The sequence below is a fragment of the Notamacropus eugenii genome, chromosome 3, assembly GCF_028372415.1.
Source record: "Notamacropus eugenii isolate mMacEug1 chromosome 3, mMacEug1.pri_v2, whole genome shotgun sequence".
NCBI lineage: Eukaryota > Metazoa > Chordata > Mammalia > Diprotodontia > Macropodidae > Notamacropus > Notamacropus eugenii.
Genome location: NC_092874.1, coordinates 132,111,076 through 132,130,680, shown reverse-complemented (window position 1 = coordinate 132,130,680; position 19,605 = coordinate 132,111,076). Strand labels below are relative to the sequence as shown.

General features: G+C 36.7%; 1 pseudogene; it reads right to left on the bottom strand.

Moving 5' to 3' along the window:
* Positions 1–9,481: 9,481 nt before the first annotated feature.
* Positions 9,482–9,712, bottom strand: LOC140531261 (heat shock factor-binding protein 1 pseudogene; annotated as a pseudogene).
* Between the last annotated feature and the right edge of the window lie 9,893 nt (positions 9,713–19,605).

The window sequence follows — 19,605 nt, the reverse complement described above, 5'->3', positions numbered from 1 at the left end:
GGTGAGAGAGTAATCTATTGGGAGGAGAAAGGGAGAAATGGAATGGGACAAATTATCTCTCATAAAAGAGACAAGCAAAAGACTTTTCAGTGGAGGGAAAAAGAGGGGAGGTGAGAGAAAAACATGAAGTTTACTCTCATTACATTCCCCTAAGGAAGGAATAAAATGAACATTCATTTTGGTATGAAAACCTATCTTTCAATACAGGAGAGTAGGGGAGAAGGGGATAAGCAGGGTGGAGGGGGATGATGGAAGGGAGGGCAATGGTAGGAGGGAGCAATGTGAAGTCACACTCTTGGGGAGGAACAGGATCAAAAGAGAGAACAGAAGCAATGTGGGGCAGGATAGGATGGAGGGGAATATCATTAGTCTTACACAATATGACTATTATGGAAGTCATTTGAAAAACTACACAGATATGGCCTATATTGAATTGCTTGCCTTCTGAAGGGAATGTGTGGTGAGGGAGGGATGAAGAGAAGTTGGAAGTCAAAGTTTTAAGAACAATTGTGGAGTACTGTTCTTGCTACTAGGAAATAAGGAATACAGGTAATGGAGTATAGAAAGTCATCTGGCCCTACAGGACAAAAGAGAAGATGGGGACAAGGGAAAGGAGGGATGATAGAAGAGAGGGCAGTATGGTGATAGGGGCAATTAGAATGCTCGGTGTTTTGGGGTGGGGGAGGGGACAAATGGGGAGAAAATGTGGAACCCAAAATTTTGTGAAAATGAATGTTAAAAGTTAAATAATTGAATTAAAAAATAAAAAAGTTTTAAAAAATTTTAAAAAGAGTGTGCCAAATGAAAAGGAAACTCAAAAGCTCACTGAAGAAAATAGTTGTTTAAAAATTAGGATGTAGTAGATAGAAGTTAATGACTATGAGAAAGCAAGAAATTATAAAACAAAACAAAAAAATGAAAAAATAGAAAACAATGTGAAATATTGGATTGAAAAAACAACTGACCTGGAAAATAGATCCAGGAGAGATAATTTAAAAATTATTGGTCCACCTGAAAAGTATGATAAGAAAAATAGCCTAGATATTATCTTCCAAGAAATTATCAAGGAAAACTGCACTGATGTTCTAGAACTAGAGGATAAAATATAAATGGAAAGAATTCACTGATTACTTCATGAAAGAGATCTCCAAAGGAAAACTCTTAGGAATATTGTAGCCAAATTCCAGAGTTCCCAGGGCAAGGACAAAATACTGCAAGCAACCAAAAAGAAACAATTCAAGTCTTGTGGAAATACAATCAGAATAACACGGGATACAGCACCTTGTACACTAGGGGATGGAAGGCCTAGGGATATGATATTCCAGAGGTCAAAGCCTTAAGGAAATCAATAAAGTTGAAGTGTTTTCATTCCTACATAGAAAGATGTTATTTGTACCTCATGAGAAGATCTTTTTCAATATTAGGTGTAGGTATGTATATGTGTGTGTGTGTGTGTGTGTGTGTGTGTGTCTAGATATAGACAGAGGGCAAAAGGTGAGCTGAATATGAAGGAAGAATACCTAAAAACAAAATTTATTGTTGAATGAAATGTACTAGGAATGAGAGAAATGGAGAGAGAGAATGTAGCAAATCATCTCACATACAAGAGGCAAGAAAGAGCTTCTACAATGGAGAGAAAGTGGCAGGAGATGAAAGGAAATAATTGAGCCTTACTCTCATTGAATTTGGTTTAAGGAGGGAGTAGCACACAATTTGGTATGGAAATCTATTTTCCCCCGCAGGAATTCAAGGGTCAAAGGGATAAAAGAGGGAAGATAATAAAAGGGATAGCAAAGTGGGGAAAGGGATTATCAGAAGAAAACACTATTGTGGGGCAACAGATCAAGGGAGAGAATGGAATAAATGAAGGGTAGGATGGACAGAGGGAAATGTGGTTAGTCTTTTACAACATAGCTGTTATGAAAGTGCTCTGCATTTTTACACATATATGACCTATATTGAATTGCTTGTTTTATCAATGATGGTGGCTGGGGAGGAAGGGAGAGAAAATGAAATTCAAAATTTTAAGAATGAATGTTAAAAATTGCCTTAGCAAGCAACTGGAAAGTAAGCTATACAGGCAATGGAGCATAGAAATCTGTTTTGCCCTACAGGAAAATAGAGGGGAAGGGGGATGGAAGAAGGGTGGGTAATTGAAGGGAAGACAGACTGGAGGAAGGGTGGATGGCATGCATGCTGTCCTGGGGTGGGGGATAGGGTGAGATGGGGAGAAATGGGGAGAAAATTTTGAATTCAAATTCTTGTAGAAGTGAATGTTAAGAACTGAAACATAAATAAGGTATAAATTTAAAAAGATGTTTCTTCTTTGATTACTACCTACATTTTTCGGGAGGTGGAGCCAAGATGGTGGAGTAAAAACAGTGCCTTGTTTGAGCTCTCCTCCAAACCCCTCCAAATACCTGTAAAAATGCCTCTAAAAAATTCTAAAGGTATAGAACCCACAAAATGACAAAGTGAATCAAATCTCTAATCAAAGACAACTTAGACAGGAAGGGTACGTTGCACTGGACTGGGAACCAAACACAGTCTGGCATGGGCTGTGCCAGAATTGACAGGGCCAGAGCAGGCCTCAGGGGACTAAATCACTGGTGTCTGTGGTAGTTTTCAGACTTCTCAACCCACAAACTTCAAAGACAGCATAGAAGATCATTGGGAAAACTCTGTGGGACCTGGGTGAAAGAGGAATGCAAGTCTAGCCCCACCCCTGGGATGGGGGAGGTGGGAGTGGTGGTAGCAGTAGCAGCTGCATCTGGAGCTCTGGTCCCACAGATGGTGGGAGATTGTGTGGCTGATACATAACCTCTGGCAGTACATCTACCCCTGTCAACTTCCCCGCTGGAAGGAGAGTTCTAGTTTGACAAAGAATTAAAAAGTCAAATATTTGATTGGAAATGAGTAAACTAAGTTAAAAAAAAAATCAGACTATAGCATCTTACTTCGGTGACAAAGAAGATCAAAGCATACAACTAGAATAAGACAACAAAGGCAAAGCTCCTACATTAGAAGCCTCCAAGAAAAATATGAATTTGTCACAGGTCATGGAAGAGCTCAAAAAGGATTTTGAAAGCCAAGTAAGAGAAGGAGATGAAACATTTGGATTGCTTTCTACCCACATATTCCTAAAAAGAAAATCTCTCTTAATTCAGTACGTGATCAGATGAGTTTATTTATATGAAAAGGGATGGTGATGAAAAGATCAGAGTAAAAAATATGGAAGAACCATAGTCAAATGCCTTCATATCTATTTAGAGACACAATCTAATGTTCTGAGTTTCAAGTCATGAACGCATTGTAAAGCATTTGAGTCTAAATGACTATATGGAAAATGTTAATACAATACTTGGATAATAAATAGGCACACAAAATCAGACTATGCAAAGTATTCCATAGTAATTTCAATTCAATGAGAGTATACCATTTATGAGCTAATGTTCCTTGAAAAGCTCAGTGCTTACTTTTTATGCTTTTAAATAGTATGTTCTTTTAATCAGTTTTATTTACTTTCTTCAGCCAGATTAAAGGAAATTAGTCTTATTTCACAATAATCACATTCAGATGCTTCAGCTTAATAGCAACTAGAATTGCGATTGCTGGGAAAAGCTGGACCACATCCCTTAGAGACAGAATAAGACATTTATTTTTACTTTATGAATTGGCAAATAGAGACAAAGTGCTTTCAAGGTCATTTAGTTAATCAGTGATGGAAGGGAAGTTAGAATTCAAAATAACTGGTTACCCTATTTTTAATCAAACCCTTAAGCAATTTCTTTGATATGTCAGCGAATTTGTAATCTCAACATGTGCACCTCTTTCAATAATGCTGATAGTAACTTACCTATTTCCTTCCAATCCTCAATTACTCCTGCTCATGCCCTCCTATAAATTCTTCAAAGGGGGTCCTGCACCACTTTCTATGATATTTCTTCTAGCTCAGTGACTTAAAGAAAAACCATAATGCTATTTCATCATTATTCTCAAGAAAATTGTGTAGAATGTTAGAGTTTCTAAAAGGCAACCAAAATTTCAATAAGCATAATAACCATTCTGACCTCTGGAAACTAGTTTCAATCTTTTGTCAGGATAAAAGTTTATTGTGAAGAGCTAGAAGAATGTGTAATTATAAATTCAGAAAAAAATCTAAGGGAATAAAAAGGTCAACGTTGTGTGAAAAACATATTGTAAAATGATTGTATCTACCTCACAGAGTACTCATGAAGATCAAATGAAGTAATGTATGGAAAAAACTTTATAAAACTTAAAGTACAATATAAGCTTTATCTTCTGCTGCTGCTGCTATCACAACTACTAAAAACCAGTGACAAGTTTGGTGAGATTATTTAATCTTTCTTTCTCCTAGTTTCTATGAATACCCCTAAAGTGAGTGGATTTGTGGGAAAGATCTCCTTTTCCTTATCCTTCTTTTCTTCTTTCTTTACCTCCTCTTTTTTTCTTTTCTTTCTGTTTTTCCTCTATTTCATCATTATTGTCACCAATCTCATTTATAGAGTGTGATAAGTTTTGCAAAATGCCTTGACATTCTACTCAAGGACAAAGCAAGGAATTGGACTTCCCTAGGAATTTTGAAGAATTTAGAGGGTATAAAAATGAGAAAAATCTTTGGAACTAGAGACTAAATCCTGGTTTGACTGAATGTGATACTTTAATTCACGCTCTCCAGCTGAAGGGTCTGGCTCCACTTTGCCCCTTATAGCTCATAATAACCTGGACTTTGTTATAAAATATTCTGCGCATGGGGTAGTATAATTCAAATACTCAATATACACCATTAGGACTTCAACATTTTCAGAATCTAGTCATCATTCAATTGTAGTAAAAAGATTCTAAAAGAGATAAATAGATTATTCCAATGGATCTTCATCCCCAGAATAAACAATGCAGAGTGTCACAGAATGACCATATTGGAGAGCAGCAGCTATGGAAAACAAATTTCTTGGCAAAAGAGCTTCTTGACAGCCGGTCTCAAAGTCATTTAAGAGTGGATATTTTTCTTTATAATGTCAATAAATGTCATTCCTAATTGTGGTGTAAATTAATACTGAATTTTCCAAATGAATTTTTCAGGCTACTAAACTCAAAAAGGTAGTATTTACTAGTAATGCAATAAGTATGCCTAACATTATCTGAATGCATCTAAAGATAAGCTACACAGTGGAATATCTAAGCCAATAGAATGCTAGTTAGGAATTTAGAAAAATAGCAGTTGTAATTTACTAGTTAATAACAGATGAGCAAGGGATCTTATATTGCTTACCAGAGTGCTTATTTAGGAAAACTTCAGTAGGATTCCTGTTGCCTGCTTTAGTGAATACTGTTTTTAATCTCAAAATGCCTCTACTTAATTACTAAACATCATCATTAGGTAAAAGAGAATGTGTTACATGTTCCCTGATGACTATTCTTCTATTATTTTAAGAGATTAAAATGTGATTTTAATGCATGGTGCAGCAGTTCCCTCATTTTAGAGTGACAATAAGAGAATGGATTTGAAAGCATGCTAGGAAGACTCCTTGAAAGGAGACAGTTAAGGCACCTTTACCTTATTTTTATATCCTAAATTATTCTGCATATCCATGTTTGTGGGTATATATTTGTATTTTTGCATAGATTTCCATATTAATTTCTACTTTAAAATTTTGAGATTGACCAGTTTGAAAAAAATGATTGTCATAATCTTGTAATTCTCTGAAAAAGTTTAAATTTATAATAATTACAAATAAGTATCAAACATGACCTATGATTTAGACACAGAAAATCTAGCTATTTGATCAAATTTCTTTTTATAATCTGCCAAAAGTTTATTAGCCATATTACCATTTTATAACACTACTTTGCTACCACCATTCACCTACAGAAATAAAACTACTAAAAAGAAAAGTGCTGTCTTCATAAATTCTAATTTTAATAACTACGAGTCTGACCATGGGGAACCTAAAAGAGGGGGGAAACCCTGCTGAAATACATTCTACTTACCTCAACCTCCTGAGATTTATAAAAACTTATCTCCTAGATTCTCATGTCATATTAAAATCTTTCTAAGAGAATAGAAATTGTCTAAACTATTTTAAAATCTTGAAGAAATATAAGACTAATCATATACCTAGTTCCTGAAAAAATCATTATTAAGGTTTTATGGAACAGAACTTTCAATTGAAAACCAGCTTAGTTGATGTAGTTTATCTCTTTTACTTGCTTTATTTGAATAGCAAAATTATTGAGTAAATGGAAAAAATACTTTTTCATATTTTTACATTAATATATCAACATAGTTCATTAGCTAACAAAAATTGAAATTAAATGATGGAAATAGGGAGAAATGGAGACACAGAAAGATGGAGATAGATTGACAGAGAGACAGAAAGAGAGAGAGAGAGAGAGAGAGATGGATGGATAGATAGATAGACAGACAGACAGACAGACAGACAGACAGACAGACAGACAGACAGACAGACAGACAGATAGATAGATAGATAGATAGATAGATAGATAGATAGATAGATAGATAGATAGATAGATAGACAGGTAGATGACAGATGGATAAATGATAGATCATAAATAGAAGGGATAGATAATAGATAGATAGATAGATAGATAGATAGATAGATAGATAGATAGATAGATAGATGTTGGGACTGGAAGCTCAATTCCGTGTGGACAGTCTCGGGCAGGTAAAAGTGGGACTTCTAAATCTTAGAGTCTTACGAGGCCCTCCATGAACAGCGGGGGTTCGAGAAGGTCAGACTGAGCTAGCTCGGCTAGCTCGGGTATTTCCGCCTCTCCCCCGGAGATACCTGATGGGTGGAGTCTCCCTGCCCTCGAGGTCGTCCCGGATTGGAGTACACCTAGTTACCTAACAGCACGGTATTGAGATGCAAACTGTGTGGCTGAAGATTAAGTAGGATTGAGGAAGCCTAAAAGCTCTCTTAGCACGTGTGGAGCCAAAGAGAAAAGTAGGGCTCTGCTTCTTTTCTTTCCTCTCTCCCCTCCCCCTCTCTCCCCACTTGTACTTCTACTTCCAATCCCTTAAGCTTAGCCTCCTTAGGAAATCTCCCCCTCTTCGTCCTAAGAAAGAAGACCCCCTGCACTTGTAACCGAAACCCTGTAATAAAGCTCAACCCCTGTTTGACTCTGGAACGTCCTTTCTCTCATACGTGCATCCGGCGTGGCCAGCCGAAGACCTGGACAGGTAAGAAAGACTCGAGTAGCCCAATACAGGCCTCTAGGCTTGGCAGATAGATAGATAGATAGATAGATAGATAGATAGATAGATAGATAGATAGATAGATAGACAGACAGACAGAGAGAGGGAGAGAGAGAGAGAGAGAGATAGGTAGATAGATAGATAATGCATATGAATATATAGAACCATTATTGAATTATGGTTAGACAACTGGCCACAAAATCAAGACAAGAGTGAAACTCTTATTTGACACATACTGGTCATGTCACCCTGGGCTAGTAATTTAACTCCTTGGTTTTCTAGTGCACTCTCTAAGCCTGCAAGTCTAACATGCTACCCAGCACTGGTAATGCGAATTTCTTACCAAAGTTTCTGTTATCAGTGATTAACAAAAGGCATAGCTGCTATGTACAATCAATAAACATAGAGTTCATCACCCTACGGCAGGGCTGGAAAACCTAAACCCTCAAGGCCACATATGACCCTCTAGGTCCTCAAGTGCGTCCCTTTTAAAAAATATTATTAATTTATTTGTTTTCAGTTTTCTACAGTCACTTCCATATATCTTAGATATTTACCCCTCCCTCTCTCTCCTTCTCACTATATAGACTACGGAGTATAGAATTTTATTTTGCCCTACAGTAAAGTGGAGGGGAAGGGGATTGGAAGAAGTGTTGGTAATGGAAGGGAGGACAGACTGAAGGAAGGAGTGAATGGGGTGCATGTTATCCTGAGTTGGGGGGGTTGAGGAGAGATGGGGAGAAAATTTCAAATTCAAATTCTTGTGGAAGTGAATGTTGATACCTGAAAAATAAATAACATATATTAAAAAATCAAAAATAAGAAACACACTTGAATCAGTAAGATACACACAGAGTAAAAATAAGAAGTTGAATCAGAATATATTATGCTTCTGCAGAGGTAATAAAGGAAGAATTAGTGAGAATAATTTCAGACAAACAAAAGTAAAAACATACCTAATTAAATAGAAAATCAGGAAACTACATCTTCCTAAAAGGCACTGCAGGCATGAAAATAACAACAGTGGTAGACATACATGTACCAAATAGCATAGAATTCAGATTCTTAAAAGGAAAACTAAATAAATTACAGGAGGAAATAGACAATAAAATTATATTAGTAGGGGCCCTCAACTTTTTCCTCTCACAACCACTGTGGCGAGCAAATTGAAACTATATTGTGATGAAAATGTTTGGTATTTTCTGTTCCACCTATCATCTATTGCAAATGTGTTATTCTGCAAGCATTTAGATAAGAAAAAAGGTAAACAACAAAACCCAACATTTTTTTTAGAAAATCCAAACTTATAATAAGGATATTTATCATTCAGTAAGCAGCAAGTGAATAAGGATTCAAAAATGGCCATTTGCTTTTTCTTCTAATTAATAAAGGCTTTTTTAAAATCAGTAGCACAGGTAAATATGGAGTGAGTTTTAAATTCCCCTCAAGTTCTTACAGTTAGCACTTCAGGTGTTATAACTAATATCATTTTAGTGTTATGACACACAAAATTCTAACCATTGAGTGTAAATCATCTTTCTAGAAGGTTTTCTGTTCAGAGTATTTGTGAGAAATTGAGATAGTCACTATTCAATTCCTCTAGTGTATTAAAAATGGCAGTAGTTACTGTACAACAATTTCAGCTCCTTTGTAGAGCTTTTCATGGTAGATTCTTAGGTATAGTTCTCAATCACAGAAACAAAGCAATGATAGACATCTAAATACAAAATGCTCGAATTTTTTTGTCTGCTTTAAAAATATGGCCAGCATACCATTTATTTGTTATTGGTACAACAGTAATTTTGTGCTGAGAATTAGAAACCACAGACTCTAGGTGTTTTACTTCACAAAGAAGATCTAATTTACAGTAGAAAAAATTAATGCATTTCTTTAAAAAACTTCACAGCAATTTGTTACTAAACTGAAACTACTACAAAAAGAACAAAGGACTTGACAGTAAATGTACTAATTTTTTTTTTATTTGAGCCAAGAGTAGTCAGAATTTCAGTTTACTAACTAATGTTTACACATTTTATGTCATAGATTATGAATCTACTATGTACAATAAATCAAAAAATAAATCACCTTGAAACCTAACTAAACTGCATATTCTAGGAATACAAACGATAGAATAAAAAATGTTTCCACACAGTAGTTAGTTGAGAAAAGCAGTTCATTCACCTCTTGGCTTGTAAAAAAAAATAATTTTCCAGAATTCACTCTGAATGTTTAACAAAACCTTTAATTATTATGTGTTGCAGGTACTTTGTTTTCTCTTTCTATTTCTTCTACCCCTGCTTGGGTCATGTGGTCAGCAGTGTTTTTCTCCAGATCATCAATGCTACTGCTCATATCATCAATTCAACCAATTATTTGGTCTGACATGGTCTGAAACTTGTCCTGCATCTGCTGGGGAAGCATTTGAACCACTGCAGTCAGGTCCTGTACAGTTTTAGGGTCTGTCTCCTCCATAGCGCTGGCTCCTGAATGCACTCCTACGCCTCCCTTGAGACTTGTGTTTGAAGATTGAATTTTTATTGAGCTCTCGCCTTAGGTCTGGAAATCCCTTATTTTATTAAATGTCCATCTCCTTGCCTGAAATATTACTCTCAATTTTACTGGGTAATTGATCCTTGGTGGTAGTCCCAGCTCCTTTCCCCTGTGGAATATCATACTCCAATTCCTCCCATCTTTTAATGTAGATGCAGCAAGGTCTTGTGTGATCCTAACTGTAATTTCTCAATATTTGAATTGTTTCTTTCTGGCTGCCTGCAGTATTTTTTCCTTCACTTGCTAGTTCTGGAATTTGGTAACAATATTCCTTGGTGTCGTTCAGGAGGTGAACAGTGGATTCTTTCAATGATTGTTTTACCTTCCGAATCTATGACCTCTGGGCACTTTTCCTTGATAATCTCTTGGAAGATATTGTCCAGACTCTTTTTTCATCATTGCTTTCTGATACACCACTAATTCTTAGATTTTCTTTCCTGGATCTATTTTCCCGGTCAGTTGTTTCTCCACTGAGATATTTTACATTTTCTTCTATTTTTTTCATTCTATAGATTCTGTTTGACTGATTCTTGATGTCCCATAAAGTCACTAGGTTGTACTTGCCCAGTTCTAATTTTTAATAGATTGTTTTCTTTAGTTAACTTTCACATCTGCTTTTTCATTTGTCCAATTTTTCTTTTTAAGGAGTTATTTTCTCTAGTTAACTTTTGTACTTCCTTTTTCATTTGTTTAATTTTCCCAAAGAGTTTTTTGCTTCCTTTTCCTTTTGTCCAATTTTACTTTTAAATTACTCTGTGATTTCTTTTTTCATATTTTTAAAATCATTGTCCAATTTTTATTCTTCTTCTTTAATGTGGCTTTTAAAATTCTTCTTGAACTCTTCCAAGAATGCTCTCTGGGCTTGAGACCAGTTCATATTCCCTTCTGAAGTATCAGATTGGAGAACAGTCTCAATGCTGACCTCTTTGGTATGTGTGTTTTGGTCCCTGTCCCCATAAGAAGATTCTATGATCTTTTCTTTTCTGGTTTACTTCTTGCTCATGATTATTACGTTTTTCCTGTCTTTTAAAGTGAATCTCTGCTTCTGCAGCACTGGGAGCTCTGCTTCATAATTCTTGTGCTTAGAACTTAAGACTTTGTGTATCGTGGCCTCTGGTTCTTTCAGCTAAAAGCTAAACTGCTGTAGCCTATCTGGTGCTGGGCTAGCTGGTGTGCCAAAGCAGAGGCCAGGTAAAATCTTTCTGAGTTTCCTTGGAGTTATTCTGGAGCTAATTGGGTTCACTGTGGAGGGGGGGTGGTCTGGCTGCGGGAAGTTTAGTCTTCTGGGAACCCTGTCTGCATTGGTGTCTTTCTAATTCCCCTGTTTGTGCTGAGGTAAGCCTAGGGTCCTGGTGTTAGTGATTATAGGTTCCAGCCCCCATCCCCAGGGGGTTCAGGATCTCCTCCCTGTTCCCGAATGTCATGCTGTCTGGAACAGCTCAAGTCTTGTACTGATACACTTCAACCAAAGCAAAAGTGACCCCTCTTTGTGATTTTCCTAGCCTCATGAGCTAAGAGACTGTTTACCTCCTTTGGCTGTTTCCATTGTTCCAGAATTTTTCCTGGGGAAATATTCTCTGGGTTGTTCAATGTCAACTAAGGGAAGGAGAGAGCACTTAGGATCTTTCCACCATCTTGGCTCTCAAAGGCATCCCTTTGACTGAATCCAAACTTTACAGAACAAAACCTTCTGCCCCAAGACAACTACAGAAAAAACAATACTTCTACCCCCAAAAGGAGACAGAAAAGTTGTAAACATTCTTAAACCGTATGATAAGCACTGGTCAAAAACCTTCAATTTAAAGGTTGATGGCAAGTGTACCCTATTGAGAAAGAAGAGGTTTGATACATATCCTAAGAGGTCAAAAACCTATAGAACTGCTTTAGAAAACCTAGGCCTTAGTCATTTCAATGAACAATAGTAAAGACTGATAGATATCATTTACAATCCACCAAAATTTCCAATTTAATCAAAGTGGTTTACCTCTGGATGGAGTATATGAAGGAATAAAAACCAATGGTGGAATAAAAATGCTTGCCATGAATAACAGCTACATTAATTCAGCTCATATTAATGTAGACCAGGGATTCTTAACCTTTTTTATGTTTCATATACTCTTAGTAAAGGCTATGGAACTCTTTTCAGAATAATGTGTTAAATGCATAAAATGAAATATATAAGATTAGAAAAAGAAACCAATTAGGTTGAAATGCTTTTATGAAACATGCTTTTTAGAAAGTTTTTAGACCTTAACTTAAGATACCCTGGTGGAAAATAGCAGTTCTCTTAAAGGAATTTAATGATTATTGCAGATTATGTAAGGAGACAATAGAAACTGCAACATATCCTTAGTATGCAAATATTTGATACCCACCAAACACCTAATAAGACATTCCAGAGGCATGTTCTCATACTTCAGAAGCTCACTTTCTTTTACAGATTAACAGAAGAGAAATATCTAGACTCCAAAAACAGACATTAAAAATGTCCTGAAGAACTGAATCAATAAACTACACTGTAGCCAGACCATTATCACAGACCAAGTAGTTTATCACAATAGAAAAAAAAAAAATAAACATTGACTTAAAAAAAATAAATGCAATATTTTATATGGATGATATCATACACTATATTCTCAACCTCCCAGCTACTGTGAATGCAAAGCTTCAAAAGCATACAGACCTACAAGCTGAGAACTGGATCAGACATATAGTATAAGTGTTATTCTATCACTTTCCAGCTTTGTACAGAGAATATTTTTAATGAAGCTACATAGGATAAACTTATATCTAAATACCTCTTATTTAACTGTGAAAAGCTGTTACTTTATAAGATTATGCATTGAATATTCAATAAAAAAATCAAAATAGGCTAGTCTCATGTCCCAGGGCTATTTCCGTATGAATCCTACTGAAAAATTAAGAGGATGAGGTATTGGCAATTCAGTTGTATAATGGTTTAAATTTGAAAAATCCTGATGTACATGATCTCATTTGATTATGGGGTAATTTTTTAAAAGCCTATAAGTAATATATAACCATATCTGCAAATTGCTTTTTTTCAGAAACACAAGCAAAAATGTTGCATACTTTATGGAGACTATGTTACCTATGCATGGAGATGAAGGTGTGTAGTAATAGAAATAATATATGTAAATACTGCTTCTGAAAAATGAAAATTCAACTTCATTACTTATTTTCTTCTGTATGTACTAAATTAAGGCATTCATCTTTCCCCTTGATATTTTAACATTCTTGTTATTTGATGGTTTCCCCCAATTTTTTATCTATTAAAAATATGATTATTGTTCTACAATTGAGAAAAACATAGACTGTGTGCTCCAGATGCGTTTTTTAAATATAGGCTCATTTCTCTCTCTCCTTTGCCATAGAGCAAAACTTTTCAGAGAAAATTCTTTGTGCAAGTTTTTTTAGTTATTTAAAACTGACTTTGGGGAAAGTGTGGGACACTCTGTTTTGTACAACAGTGAAATGTTCTTTATCTTCATAAAATGACTGTAAAAATTAATTGGAAGTTTGAATGATATGAAATTTTTTTTCTTACTTTAGAAGAATGCTCTGCTTTAGACCCCAGAAGGGAATCAAAATCCCACGAGTATTTCTTTAAAGTTGTTAGAAGCTATGACATTTGGTGACTCATAGTTTCATTTGAATTTTATCCTCATATTTCAAATGAAAATGAGACCTATATTTCGTTGATTATACCTTCAAAAGCTAAGGACCTTTGAGGCAATGTTTTCTTGGGGAGATCCTGATTTCCAAGTGTGATAGGTTTGGCCCCAAAAATTCATGACAAATGATCACCTTAAAGACCTTTATAAAACACAAATCATTTTCATTAATAAAATATATCAAGGAAAGTACTTCTTTTTAACCTTTATCCACATTTTGGGGGAAATTAATACCAGCATTTGACAAAATGCCAATCATTTCTATATTGGCAACCATTAAGTCTCATAGGTATTATATTACTATCCAGTTCATATGAATTAATCAGCTGCTTTAGCAAAGTCACCTAATTTCCTTCCTCTGTGCTACTAAAAATATCATTAGTATATTACTTCTCATCATTCAGGGAGGTTGGTGACTTGGTTTGAACAAGTGGTTTTGCTTGGCCTTTGTCACATTCTTGTCATTATTTAAGGGCATTTATCTTACAAATTATATGTGTGCACACACAGACACACACACACACACATATATGTTTATATATGTAAATTATTTTGTTAGTCATCAGTGATAAGAAAATAAATGCCATGTATACTTGTGAGGTAGCATATTAACTAGACATTTTGTTGAAGGAAGCATGCTATAGTCTTCATATTTCAATGATGATTCCCATTCTGTCAAAGAAGGAAACAAAAATGAAAGATACCATTACCCAATGAAAGTAAAAATTCCAAACTTGGGAAGTTTGGGTATAAGCAGTATATGATTAGAAAGCCTGACTCTCCAATTTGTTAAAGGGAAATGATCAGAAAAGACAGTTTCAAAAACTTAACAAAGACATTCTGCGTCTTTAAAATAAATATAAATTGTATGTTATGGCCCAGATGAGGGGGGGGGGGGAAATGAAGGAATACACAGTAAAGAAGTAGATGAATAAATAAGACACAAACAATTGACAAAACGACATAAATTTGTGATCCTTAAAATTAAATTCCAGAAGTTAGAATACAACTAAATATTCAAAAAATGCGTTTCTTAAAAATCAGTTATAAATAAGCAATTATAAGCAACCGACCTAATATAATCCAAAAGAAAATTATTGATTTCAAAAAATAAGACCAGCAATCTCTTACACTTAATTGTCATTAGCAGCAGCATCATAACAAACCATTAAAACATTTTTAAAATTTAAAGGTTTAAAAAGTAGTTCATCATAACACCCATGCAGTGGAAGGAATGAGGAGGAGAGAGACAGAGAAACAAAGAAAGAGAAAGGGAAACACAGGGAGAAAAGGACAGAGAGGGAAATGGAGATAAAGACAGAGAAGTGAGTATTTATTAAATGCTTGCCAGCACTATGAAAAGTGGTGGGGCACTGTGTTAAATGCTAGTGGATTAGGTTACATAAGAGGCATATGTGATTGGTAGCAGTGAGATATCTCATTTTTATGGTGGAAAGTGGGGCTCAGAGAGTTTAAGTGTGATGTCCATGCTAATCCTCAAGTCAGCATATCCTCTGGGAAAAAAAGACACAAAATTATAGGCAAAAGTATTCTGAATATTTTTATTCAGTTATTTTTTTTCTTTTTAAGAAAGCCAAAATTGATCCACATCCAGGGAGAGAACTATGGAATCAGAACACAGAATGAATCTGACTATTTTTTCTTATATTGTGTTTTGTTTTTCTTATGGTTTCTCCCATTAATTTCAATTCTTTTATGCAACATGACTAATGTGAAAATGTGTGTAATATAAATGCATGTGTAGAGTCCATATTAGATTGCATGTCTTCTTGGGGAGAGGGAGAAAATTTGGACTTTATGGAAGTGATTGTTGAAAACTGGAAACAGGTAAATTAGTAAATTTTGGGGGAAAGGTAAAATTTGAAATATAAAGGAACTGTCAGAAATATGCTCTAACATTAACCTATGAATGATCAGAGAGGCAGAATGTAATATAAGAGAGTGGAGCATCAAAGAAACCAGTAGAATCGAATATGAAGGAAAAGGGTGGTTAATGGCAGAAAATGTTGCAGAATGAAGAGGATGAGCACTAAGGGGGAAAATACTTCAGTTAAGGGGTTATTTATGAACTTGAAAAAATTGGTTTTATTGTAGCATGGCACAAAATAGATGCTTAAGAAAAGCTTATTGAGTAGAGTGGTGGGGATAGAAACTAGAATACAAAAAGTTGAGATTTAGAAGAAATGAATGTATGCTATTTTTATAGAAATTTACCTGCAAAAAGAGGCTACAATGGTAGCTATAGGCTATGGACTTATTGTCTGAGTGTGAGATTTTACCTTTGAAAGGATAGTATATACTTAAATATGATTGTTTGATTTTGGCTTAGCTCTATCATTTCGTTGGTGTAGGAAACTTTTAGTGATGAAATGTCTTCTCCCAAATGCAAATCAGCAATTTCTTTGTAACTGAAAATGTTAGATAATTTCCTAGTGTACTTTAGATTATTAAGGGTCTAAGTCTGGGTAATCAGCCATGACTTAAATACTGAATATGGTACTTCAAAATGTTATCAGTAATTTCCATCTTAACATGTTCTGATAAGCGTCAGTAATTCATACCTGGAGAAGATCAAATACTGTCCCAGTATTTGAAAAGAAAAAAATAGGAAAATAGAGTCTGCAAAATGTACTCCACTGGGTTTAACACGTTTCTTACAAAGTTCTAGAATAAATTAATATTATAAAATTACTATGACTTGTCAATTTTTATAAAAGGAAAAATAATGACTAAAAGTCATCATGGCTTCATTAAGAACACATAGAGGACAAAGTTTAGGCTTGTGAAGGTTTGTTTTGTCTAAAGTCTGATGAAAATAACACAGCTTGAACTTAAACCTGAGTCGTGTCACTTCAAATCCTTTGTTCCTTGTTCTATTTTATGACTGTCTCTTACATAGCTATTAGATTTTCACTACATGCATTCTAAATTGTCTAACTGTAACATTTCACTCCAATGATGAATACTTATATGATAGAGAAGTATCAATTGAGGAAGCCATCTCAGTCTTTTAGTTCAGTGCTCTTGCCATGCATCCCATCATGAATGACCAATTGAATAAGAGAACGAGAATCCGGTATCTCTGTTTGGTGGGTCAAGGACTGAGAGGAAGTCCATGATAATCCTGTCTAAAGAATATGACAATTAATTCTGGATGTTATACAACAATAAGGATTTGAAGATATGACTATCTAAGAAAAGTCAACAGGTACTGACATTTTGGTAGCGGGAAATCTTGAAGAACAATCAATTAACTATGGAGGAGTTGAGATCTGTATCAGTAAAAGGATAATACAAACAAAATGTCAAACACTTTAAATTATAAAGATAAGTAATGAAAACAGAACTAGAATGAGTGTGGGGAGGGAGATCTTTTTGATTCCAGAAGCAGTCCCTCTACGTTCTATACTGTGCTGCCTCTCACTTTCAGATTTAGTTATGAAGTTTCCTGTAATAAAGTAATTAAGTTTTTGTTTTGTTTTTCTATGTCATAACATTTGATAAATGTGATGATTCTTATTTATATTCTTCTTGTTATTCAAGTTGGACAGTATAGAAGAATGAAGTCTTTTTAATTGCGTATTTTCCAATAATTGTGCTTAGGACAATACTGCCTTTGATATTTTGTGTTGTAGGAACTAAACTGGGGAGGTATGAAGAGGGAAGATTTTTTTTTTTCTGCTGGGGTCATATTTTGCTTTGATGATCCTGAGGCCTTGTCAGTTTTTTTTTTCTTCATTTAACATTGTGATATTTTTGCTAATTTAATTTCTTTCTTTTATTACTCTCAGTGTGTTTGGTATCAATTTTATGGCATCTTAAGACATTTCTAACTCTGCTACCACTGGTATTATTTAGTATATTTTTACTTTGGATTACTAATTCATGTTGATGTTTTTCCTGAGGCTTCTGTTAATGCAGAATATAGTGTAATTGTGTCGGAGTGTTGGGGTTGGAGGCTCAATTCCATGTGGACAGTCTCGGGCGAGTAAAGGTGGGAACTTCTAAATCTTAGAGTTCTCACAAGACCCCCCAGGAAACGACTGGGAATCGAGGTGAACCGAGCTATCTCGTGTATTTCCGCCTCTTCCCATGAGAGACGTGATGGGAGAGAGCTCTCCCCGCCCTCGAGATTGTCCCGGATCTGGGCACACCTAACAACACGGTATTCAGATGCAAACTATGCGGCTGGAGAACTTAAGTAGGATCAGGAAAGCCTGAAAGCGCTCTTGGGCGGAGGGGCGCGGAGCGGACAGGACACAAGGCTCCGCTTTTCCTCTCTCCTCTCTCCCCTCCCCCTCTCTCCCCACTTATACTTCTACTTCCAATCTCTTATTGTAAGATCTTTGCCTCCTTGGGAGATTCTTCGCTCCCTCCTAAGGAAGAATTCCCCTGCACTTGTAACTAGACCCTGAAATAAAGCTCAACCCTTGTTTGACTCTGGAACGTCCTTTCTCTCATACGAGCATCCGGTTTGGCCAACCGAAGACCTTGGGATAGAGGTAAGGGAAGACTCGGGTAGCCCACAGGCCTCTAGGCCTGGCAGTTGGCGCCTGAACAGGGACTGGGAGCGCAGATATCCTGGGTGCTTTGGGAACACCCGGAAGGGGCTGTGAAAGACGCGAGTCCCGAATCCTAGACTCGGAAGGAGAGAAAGAGTGAGAGTAGCTTCCCACACCTATGGGAAAAGGGCAGGGATGGGGAATCAATTGCCAGTAATAAAGCCAGAGGAACAGGAGGTCTGGGCTGAGATACTTTACAGGGAATGCAGGGAGGCGGGGGTCACTATAGAGTTAAACGACCTCCAAGAATTTTGTAAAAGGATTTGGAAAGTTTCTCCTTGGCTCAAGCAGACAGGAATATCAAGAGAAAGATGGGGAGTGGTCGGAGAACAAATGACTGCTTATGAGCAACTATGCCCCGGGGAGCTGGAGGATTTAAATTTCCTGATATTCAGTGTCATTAAGAGCCTTTTAGAAGGGCTGGAGAGGCCAGGGCGGGATTGGAATGAGAGTGGAAGCAGAGAGAGGGGAGGGGAGAACCCTGGCGAGCAGAAAGTTAAGGAGTGTAGAGAAAAAATAGGTTTGGAGCTCCATCTAGCGGATGGGAAAGGCGAGGCAGGGGAGAATGTACCGCGTCTTCCCTCTGCGCCTCCTTATAGCATGCTCCATTGGTCAGACAGTCCAGGGCCACAGTCCAGTTGGGAAAAGGGAATACGAAAGGCCATAGAGAATGGAGAAGACGTAGGGACATTTCCTGTGCTAGAAATAGCGGACCCCAGTGTCCCCGGTGGGGTTCGGAGGAGCCACATACCCATAGAGTGGAAGAGAGTAGCGACTCTCAAAGAGGCTTGTACCAAGCACAGCCCTAATTCACCCTTTGTCATAGCCATGCTTGAGACTCTCAATGGTCAGTTCGTTCTGACTCCTAATGACTGGAAGAGCTTAGCCAGAGCCTGCCTTACCCCTGGGCAGAAAGAAATAAGTACAGGGAGGGGCCAGGATCAGCTTCCCATAGCTATTGCCCTTCCCTTAAAGCACTCAGTTCAAATCCAGTTACTAAAGGAAATAGGACAGAATAGACCTGAGTGTACAATCTGGCTCAATGGAATTCCCATGACTGGCCTCCTTGATACTGGAGCAGATAGGACCTGCCTTAGCGGTCTCTCGGTACCCTGGCACTGGAAGCTTAAAGAAAGCCAGAGACCAGTGTGGGGAATAGGAGGGTGCCAAAATACCTTAGAGACAATGCACCCAGTAAAGTGGGAAGCAGAGGATCGCCAAGGGACCGTATGGCCGTTGGTGATTCCAGGACTTAGTTTTAACATCTGGGGCAGAGACATCATGAGCCGCCTGGGGATAAAGCTATCAAATTTTTAGTAAGGGCCATTGCTGTTGCACTGGAGTCCCCACCCTTGAATTGGAAGTCAGACACCCTGATTTGGGTGGAGCAATGGCCCCTGACTCCAGAAAAACTCCAGGCACTACAACTACTGGTTAAGGAGCAATTAGAAAAAGGAAATATAGAGCCATCACAGTCACCCTGGAATGCTCCTGTGTTTGTTATAAAGAAAAAATCCAGGAAATTCAGGTTCCTAACAGA